The sequence below is a fragment of the Triticum urartu genome, chromosome 5 (assembly GCF_003073215.2).
Source record: "Triticum urartu cultivar G1812 chromosome 5, Tu2.1, whole genome shotgun sequence".
Classification (NCBI taxonomy): domain Eukaryota; kingdom Viridiplantae; phylum Streptophyta; class Magnoliopsida; order Poales; family Poaceae; genus Triticum; species Triticum urartu.
Window position 1 is genome coordinate 414,586,190 of NC_053026.1, and position 8,521 is coordinate 414,594,710.

Genomic DNA, 8,521 nt, shown 5'->3' on the forward strand with positions numbered 1-8,521 from the left:
CCCCTTGAGTTCGCTTTTCTAAAAAGCATCGTGTTATATCACTTGGAGGATTGGTCATGTTCGAACCAATACCATACCTCTTGATAGGCGAGAGCCACCAGATCACTTGGGGACTTGGTCACGTCTGAACCACTCATGCCTCTTGATCGGCCTAAGGCCACAGAATCACTTGGGGGCTTGGTTGAACCTGAACCATCGCCATGCCACTTGGTCGGCATAAATGCCACGGTTTCATTTGGGGACCTGGCTGGTTTCATTTGGGGACCTGGCTGACTAGAACCATAGTTACACCTAACGGGAGCTTGGTCGTGTTTGGCCATGGTAACGCCATTTGATCAGCTCAAATAAACCTTTTTGCAAATGGTTTTCTCATTGCTTTTGCTTCGCACTTTTCTTTGCAAGATACTTTTTTCTTTTTTATTGCGTTCTTTTTAAACCGACAAAGTTTTCAACCAATCCATTGATGGAACACAGTTCACGTCAATCCGGAGACTATTTGCCCGGTTTGATTCTTGTTGTTAACATCCTCTTATGGAGTAACACGGTGTTTATTATAACCCGGCACGGTTTACATGGTAAACCAGCGCCATATATATATACAGGAGCTGTTATCTCCTCCAACAATGTGGGTTGGCAAAACTCCGCTTCAAGATTGGCCAAGCCAACTTCACGCTCAACGATGGCAGGTATTATGTATCTCAAAAATTTGGTTATATACTTAAAAAAATGGATGTTTTGACTTCATATATGCAGACATCATATTCCGCCTGACGGTACAACCGCGGTGGCACTTGAAGAGTTTCTTATGGCAGAAAGTACTTTGGAAAATTCATCACCATGGGAAGAACCAATTATGCACGAAGACGTATCAGCATCAAAAGTATCAGCTAGCCTATTACAAGGCAACACGGTACCCATAATAATATCATTGTTTTTTGCAAAGGAGAGGCAGTTTTAAAACCGGCTTCCGGTTCAAGCTTGGTCACCAGCCTGGCCTGATGGTTGTGGGTCATCCTGCGCCGCTTCAGCCTCCGTTTCTCTACCCAGTGGCTGGAAATCAACAATTGTCCAGTCGATTCCCATTAATGCTTGAAAAACAGCTTCATCATGGATCAGCAATGACCGGTCAATATCGGGAGCGTAGTATGCTTACGGATTGGAGGGATCAGGTTTTCCGATTCATGGATTGGTGTAGCTATTCGCTTGTTCTGATTGTCATATTGGGCTTGATAATGAGACAAGTCTGCTTCTTCAGCCAATTGACAAGCTAGCGGACGTACCTCCCGGTTTATTGCACGCAGATCCGCTTCACCAAATTCTGACCCGTCCTCCTTCAAGCTGGGATAGCCCTGAGCTGCTTCAATAGGATCAAAATCCGGCACCCAAGCTTTTGCCCGGATTAAGGCATTGATCGCACCGGTTCGAGCAGCAGATTTCTTCAGCTCTTCAACCCGGGCAGGAAGCACCGACAGTTTCATCAGAGTGTCTTGAATCAAAGTGGGCGCCGGTTTGTTATGGGATGCAGTACAGATGATCCGTTGGGCACCAGTATACAATTGTTCAACCAATGTATAGGCGGCTTTCAGTTTCTTCCGCACATCTGACCCCAAGTGACCAATGCGTGTCCCTGAAATACCATAAAGGGTTAATAAACCGGCAACTCTGTAAGAAGGCAGAGCCAATTCAGAAGTCAAACTGACTTACCAAAGATAGCAGTAGTCATGGCATGCACGTGTCGCTTTATGCTAGTCAGTTCATCCGCCACTGGTTTTAGTGCAGCCTCGGCATCCTCTGCTCGTTTGATTAAAGCAGACTTTTCAGTGGCCCAATCCGCCCGCTTCTTCTTGAAGCTCTCCTTAAGCTGTTCCATGGCGCTTAAAGCGTTGGTTAATTCCTCTTTTGCTTTGGAGGTTTCCGCTTGTTGGGTTTTCAGGTTTTCTTGGAGATCGGCGACTTGGCTTTCTTTCGTTTTCAGCTCCGCCTGCCTGCAGACAGTTATATGCTTCAACAAAACGGTACAAGGATTGAAGTACCAACCACATAACAAGTTATGCACTTAGCACTTGGGAGCTAATGCATATTCGATCTTCATCTTTCAATTGCTTACAAAGTCCCAAGATGAATACAAGTATTCAACTTGGCACTTGGGGGCTAATGGCTATTTGCTCATATATATATATTCTGATGTGGCAATCTCAATTACTTAAAGTACCGGTTTAACTACGCTAAGTTGAACCGGCCCTTGGGGGCTACATCAGCGAATTTAAAAGTATTAAGGTTTATGTTAGTAAGTCCCGGTTTGAAAGAAGATTACAAACCGGCCCTTGGGGTCTAGGAGAGTCAGCAAGTATTGAAGCGTACAAGCAGGAAAGAGCATATGGAAGTTACCTCGTATTTATCCTTCATCATATTAACCAGACTGGCTTCATAGTCACGGCTGGTATACAGCCGGTTCAGGTAGCCGGAATGGATATCTTGGGCGTTCAGAGCAGCGTAAGTTGCCAGATCAGCATTCCACTTGCCTTTACCAAAGGCAGCAAATTCTTCCTTGGCAGAATGTTTGGACAAAGCAACAAGATTGCTTGGCTTGGTATGGCCAGTGCCAGTAATGACAACCTCGTCCTCCTGAGTATCACCGGTTTGCACTGGAGCTGTTGGCTTGTCAGTAGGTTTTCCTGGACTGGTGGATCTCTCAATCCGGATGGAGCCTGTGGGCTGATTGACAGGACCTGAGGCATCAGTAGGCCTTTCTTCAGCAATAAGATCGTCGTCTGGCTGCGGTGGATCGTTGGGTATATCCTCAGGAATAGCTGCTTCAAGATCGGGTGTCTTGCCTGGCTCAAGAACGGCATCTTCTTCGGCCGCTTTGTCTAGGCGGGCCTTCTTGCTTGGCCTAGGTTTGGCCCTGAAAAGAATAACAAAATCAAATACAGCGTATGTTCTAAGGCAATATGCTGCAAGTATCATAATAAGTATAGCTTACCCAAGCACTGTTTTGAGTGGTGGCAGCTGAGTAGCCGATGACTCGCCAGAAGATGAGTGGGAAGTAACCTGGTAATCGGAGTCAGATGGATTAAGAGGTTGATGAAAGCAGCCCGCTTTAGGACAATCACTGATAAGCAAATTAGAGACCTCTGAACGGCGTTTCCGAACCGGACTGTTCGATAAACCGGCGGAGGTAACTACCTGGCCGCTGTGCCGGGTTGTGCGACGAGCTTCGTGTTGTTGGGTCTTCATAAGAAATTTGGGATCCAAATAAGCAAGAGGATGAGAAAATTTGACTTTCCGGTTTGCCTGATGGATTTTTAGCGAAGGCAAAGGTTCTGAATCGGAAGAGAGAATAATTACCTCTGCAGCATCAGCGTGGCTGGCTTCGGCATCATCCTGACAAATATCATCATCAATAAGACGCATGAAAAATAAGCCAAGTGAGTCAAGCTCTACCTCAAGGTCCGGATTATCCACATCATCATCAGGGGCTGGATTAGAAGATGCAGTAGTTCTTTTCCTATGGGCAGTCTTCTTTACAGCTTTAATCTTTTGCCGGGTTGCTCTTTCCGGTTTGTCTGGTTTTTCCGGTTTCTCCTGTGGCAATTTCTTGCTCCAAAACGGATCATTGCCCTGATTACACAGACACTGATATTAAACAATGACCAGATATATCAATAATAGATTCAACAAAAGGAAAAACCAAGGTCTTACAGCTGGCGGTTTGTTGGTGGCACAGAAGGGAAGCAGGTCGTTTTTAGCACAGATATGTTCCGGTTCATTCATCATCTTATTCACAGCTTTTGTGATTTCTTCATCGGTGAGCTGGATTTTGGAATGTCGCAGTGGGTCATCAACACTGCCGGTCTACTCGCACATCAAACCGGAGCGCTGACTAAGGGGCAGTATGCTCCATGATATCCAACAGCGAGCGAGATCAACCCCTGTTAAACCGTTGGCCATAAAGGCTCTGAGCTTCGACAGTTGAGGAGCATATTTGCTTCTCTCCTGGGCAGTCAATCTTTGCGGAAAAGGGTGTGTATTGCTGAGCCGCTCCGGACAAAAGCCGGGCAAGGGATTCTCACCAGCAGGGGAGGTGTCTTTGCAGTAAAACCATGTCTGATTCCACTCTTTGGGGTGACTGTGCAGTTTAGCATGAGGGTATGTGACCTCTTTCCTTTTCTGGATCGCCACGCCACCCAACTCCATATTGGAGACGTCAGTATACTCAGTACGGCGGTTTAGATGGAAAAGGTCTCGGAACAATTCCACTGTGGGCTCCTCTTCAAAGAACGCTTCACAGAGCACTTGGAAGTGACACATATTTGTAACAGAATTAGGGCCAGTATCTTGTGGATGGAGTTGGAAATTGGCCAAAACATCTCGGTAAAATTTAGAACCGGGTGGCTTAAAGCCCCGAGCTAAGTGATCTACGAAAACAACAACTTCTCCTTCTTGAGGAGTGGGAGGGCATTCTTTGCCAGGAGCCCTTCAATGGATGGTATCTTTGCTGCCTAAAGCTCCGATCAGGACTAGATCGTCCAGCTGAGCCTCTGTGACGCGAGAAGGAACCCAATTGCATTCATATACTTGCTTGGCCATGATGGAATCTACAAGGTAGAAGATCTCGGTTCAAAAATACATTTGATCAAGGTACATTGATATGTGCAATGTTAAACCGGAGACATATCTATCTGAACTGGAGTTTTATGAAGCAACAACATCTGGCGGTTCAACAAGGGGACTAATGGTATATACCGGTTTGGCAATTTTTTCCTACAAGGTTAAACCGTCGGGTTTAAACATTGAAGCGGAAGAGTAAGTTTATAGAAACAGATTTCGTAAGATTTCTCTACAGCGATGGATCTGAAGCAAGTTCAGAAAAAAGATAAATATTCAGAGGTCCAAAAGGAGCAGTACCGAATCAATGAGCAAGACGTACATACAGATCTATGGTTTTGAGATGCGTAAGTGAAGGTGAAGGGTAAACAGCTACCATTGCACAGAATAAAGATTTGCGGAGCCATCTAAAGATCTATCGTATGAACAAGAGGCAGATGATGAACACTGAAGAACTGTGAAACCCTAGGTCAGATCTGCGGGGGAAAGGATAGAAGATTTACCGGAGCTGAGGAAGACTCGGAAAGTTGCCGTGATGCTCTGGTGCGCTCAGGTTAATGCAGCGGCCAAGGTTGAGGCAGAGGTCGACATCGGCGGTGGAGCTCCGAGGCTGGGGACGTGAGGAAGACGAAGAAGGCATGAAGGGGAGAAAAGAAATGACCCTTCGGTCCTATTTATAAGGCGAAGGAACATGTGTCAGGCGCGACAATCAAGGGGCCACGAAACGGAGCTGTCGCCTCGATTTCCGCAGATCTATTAAACAAATAAGCATAATGGATAGCTTCGTTATGACAGGTGACGTCACTCCGGTTTACAACAGTCAGAGAAGATGACATCATGGCGGTTTATCAATTTATGAGAAGATGTTGAAGATGAAGCTTTTGTTAAAGGATTGACATGAACCCGTTCAAATCAATCTGGGGCCTAATGTTGGGGATATTACTACTGGGCGTAAACCGGCCTATCTGGGTCGGGTTAACTTCGTCAGCAGTTAAGTATGTTAAAGCCCAAGAAGACAGATGAGGGCTCAAGGCCCGTGGTCGGGTCAAGGCCTGTAGCCATAAACCGACATTAGTAGTTAACTTGTATTGTAAGTTAGGAATAAGCAGAGACCAAACCGGACACATCTATGAGCCGGTATTGGGACTCTATAAGCCGACGGGAGTCACCCGTGTATATAAGGGGACGACCCGGCGGCGGTTCAAGGACAACAGACAACAACTCGAGACATAGGCGAAGCTTGTTTGCTCCCTAGTCATTGAAACCCCATCAATTCCATCACAACTAGACGTAGGCTTTTACCTTCATCGAAGGGGCCGAACTAGTATAAACTCTCTTGCGTCCCTGTGTCTGCTTTAACCCCTTCAAGCTAACCCGTCGCGATGGCTCCACGACTAAGTCCTTTCTCTAGGACATCTGCCGTGACAATTCCACGACACTTACCGTTCGGTGACGATCGGTATTATGAGTTTATGTGTTTTGATGTACCGAAGGTAGTTCGGAGTCCAGGATGTGATCGCGGACATGACGAGGAGTCTCGAAATGGCTGAGACATAAAGATTGATATATTGGACGGCTATATTCGGACATTGGAAGTTTTCCGGGTGGTTTCGGATAAAACCGGAGTGTCAGAGGGTTACCGGAATCCCCTCCCCTGTGGGGGAACTAATGGGCCTAGATGGGCCTTAGTGGAGAGAGAGAGAGGGGAAGCCAGGGCAGGCCGCATGCCTCCTCCCCCTTGAGTCCGAATTGGACTAGGAAGGGGGCGGCGCCCCCCTTTTTCCTTCCCCTCTCCCCCTCCTTCCTTCCCCTCCTACTAGGACTAGGAAAGGATGCATCCTACTCCTATTAGGAGTAGGTTTCCTCCTCTCCTTGGGCGCACCAAGGGCCGGCCGGCCTTCCCCTTGCTCCTTTATATATGGGGGGAGCGGGCACCCTAGAACACGCAATTTGATCATTGATCCCTTAGCCGTGTGCGGTGCCCCCCTCCACCACAATCCACCTCGGTCATATCATCGTAGTGCTTGGGCGAAGCCCTGTGACGGTAGCTTCATCATCACCGTCATCACGCCGTCGTGCTGATGAAGCCTCCCACGACACTCAGCTGGATCAAGAGTTCGTGGGATGTCACCGAGCCGAACGTGTGCAGATCGCGGAGGTGCCGTACTTTCGGTACTAGGATCGGTCGGATCATGAAGACGTACGACTACATCCACCGCGTTGTCATAACGCTTCCGCTTACGGTCTATGAGGGTACGTGGACAACACTCTTCCGCTCTTGTTGCTATGCATCACCATGATAGATCTTGTGTGTGCGTAGATTTTTTTTGAAATTACTGCGTTCCCCAACAAGTTGTAGCGTCGTAGCAGTAGCACGGGTCCCAGCGCTACTGCTAGGATTTTATCCCGCGCTACTACTAGAGTTTTCCCTAGTAGTGGGAGTATCAATCGTTGTTCAAGGCGGTGTGTATGCGGTTGGAGCGGATGTCCAAGGAGGTTTTTACTCAACATGGGTGACAGCCTAATCTCCGGATCGGTTCACCTCCTCCGTCGGCATTAACATAGTTTCGGACTCATATGACTTTACTATTGCTAACTTATGGTTTTTTTATATATACTTTGTTAGACTGTTTGTTTAAGGCTTTTTCTATCTTAACAATGCATGATACGTCTCCAAGATATCTATAATTTTTGATTGTTCCATGCTATATTATATCATGTTTTGGACATTATTGGGCTTTATTATACACTTCTATATTATTTTTGGGACGAACCTATTAACCGAAGGCCCAACCCAGAATTGCTGTTTTTTTTGCCTATTTTAGGGTTTCGCAGAAAAAGAATATCAAACAGAGTCCAAACGGAATGAAACCTTCGGGGACGTGATTTTCGGAATGAACATGATCCAGAGGACTTGGACCCTACGTCAAGCAATCAACCAGGAAGGCATGAGGTAGGGGGCGCGCCTACCCCCCCCCCCCCCCCAGGCGCCCCCCCCCCCCCCGTGGAGCCCATGTTGTTCCACCGACGTACCCCACCTCCTATATATACCTACGTACCCCCAAACTACCAGATACGGAGCCAAAACTCTAATTCCACCGCCGTAACTTTCTGTATCCACGAGATCCCATCTTGTGGCCTTTTTCGGAGCACCGCCGGAGGGGGTATCGATCACGGAGGGCTTCTACATCAACACCATAGCCCTTCGATGAAGTGTGAGTAGTTTACTTCATACCTACGGGTCCATAGTTATTAGCTAGATGGCTTCTTCTCTCTTTTTGGATCTCAATACAAAGTTCTCCACCTCTCTTGTGGAGATCTATTCGATGTAATCTTCTTTTGTGGTGTGTTTGTTGAGACCGATGAATTGTGGGTTTATGATCAAGTTTATCTATGAACAATATTTGAATCTTCTCAGAATTCTTTTATGTATGATTGGTTATCTTTGCAAGTCTCTTCGAATTATCAGTTTGGTTTGGCCTACTAGATTGATCTTTCTTGCAATGGGAGAAGTGCTTAGCTTTGGGTTCAATCACTTTAGGAGAAGCTACTAAACTCCTAGATAATATTATGGTTAATTATTCTCAATGGCACACTGAAAGATCTACTAATAAGAAAGTGCATGCGATAGAAGAAATTAATGTTTTGAGTGGTAAGATGGATTAACTTATGAAATTATTTGCTAATAAAAGTGTTTCTTCTGATCCTAATTATATGCCTTCATCCACCTTGATTGAGAATAATAATGAATCTTTGGATGTTAATTTTGTTGGTAGAAATAATTTTGGTAACAACGCGTATAGAGGAAACTTTAATCCTAGGCCGTATCCTAGTAATTCCTCTAATAACTATGGTAATTCCTAAAACAATTCTTGTGGAAATTTTAATAAGATACACTATGATTTTGAATATA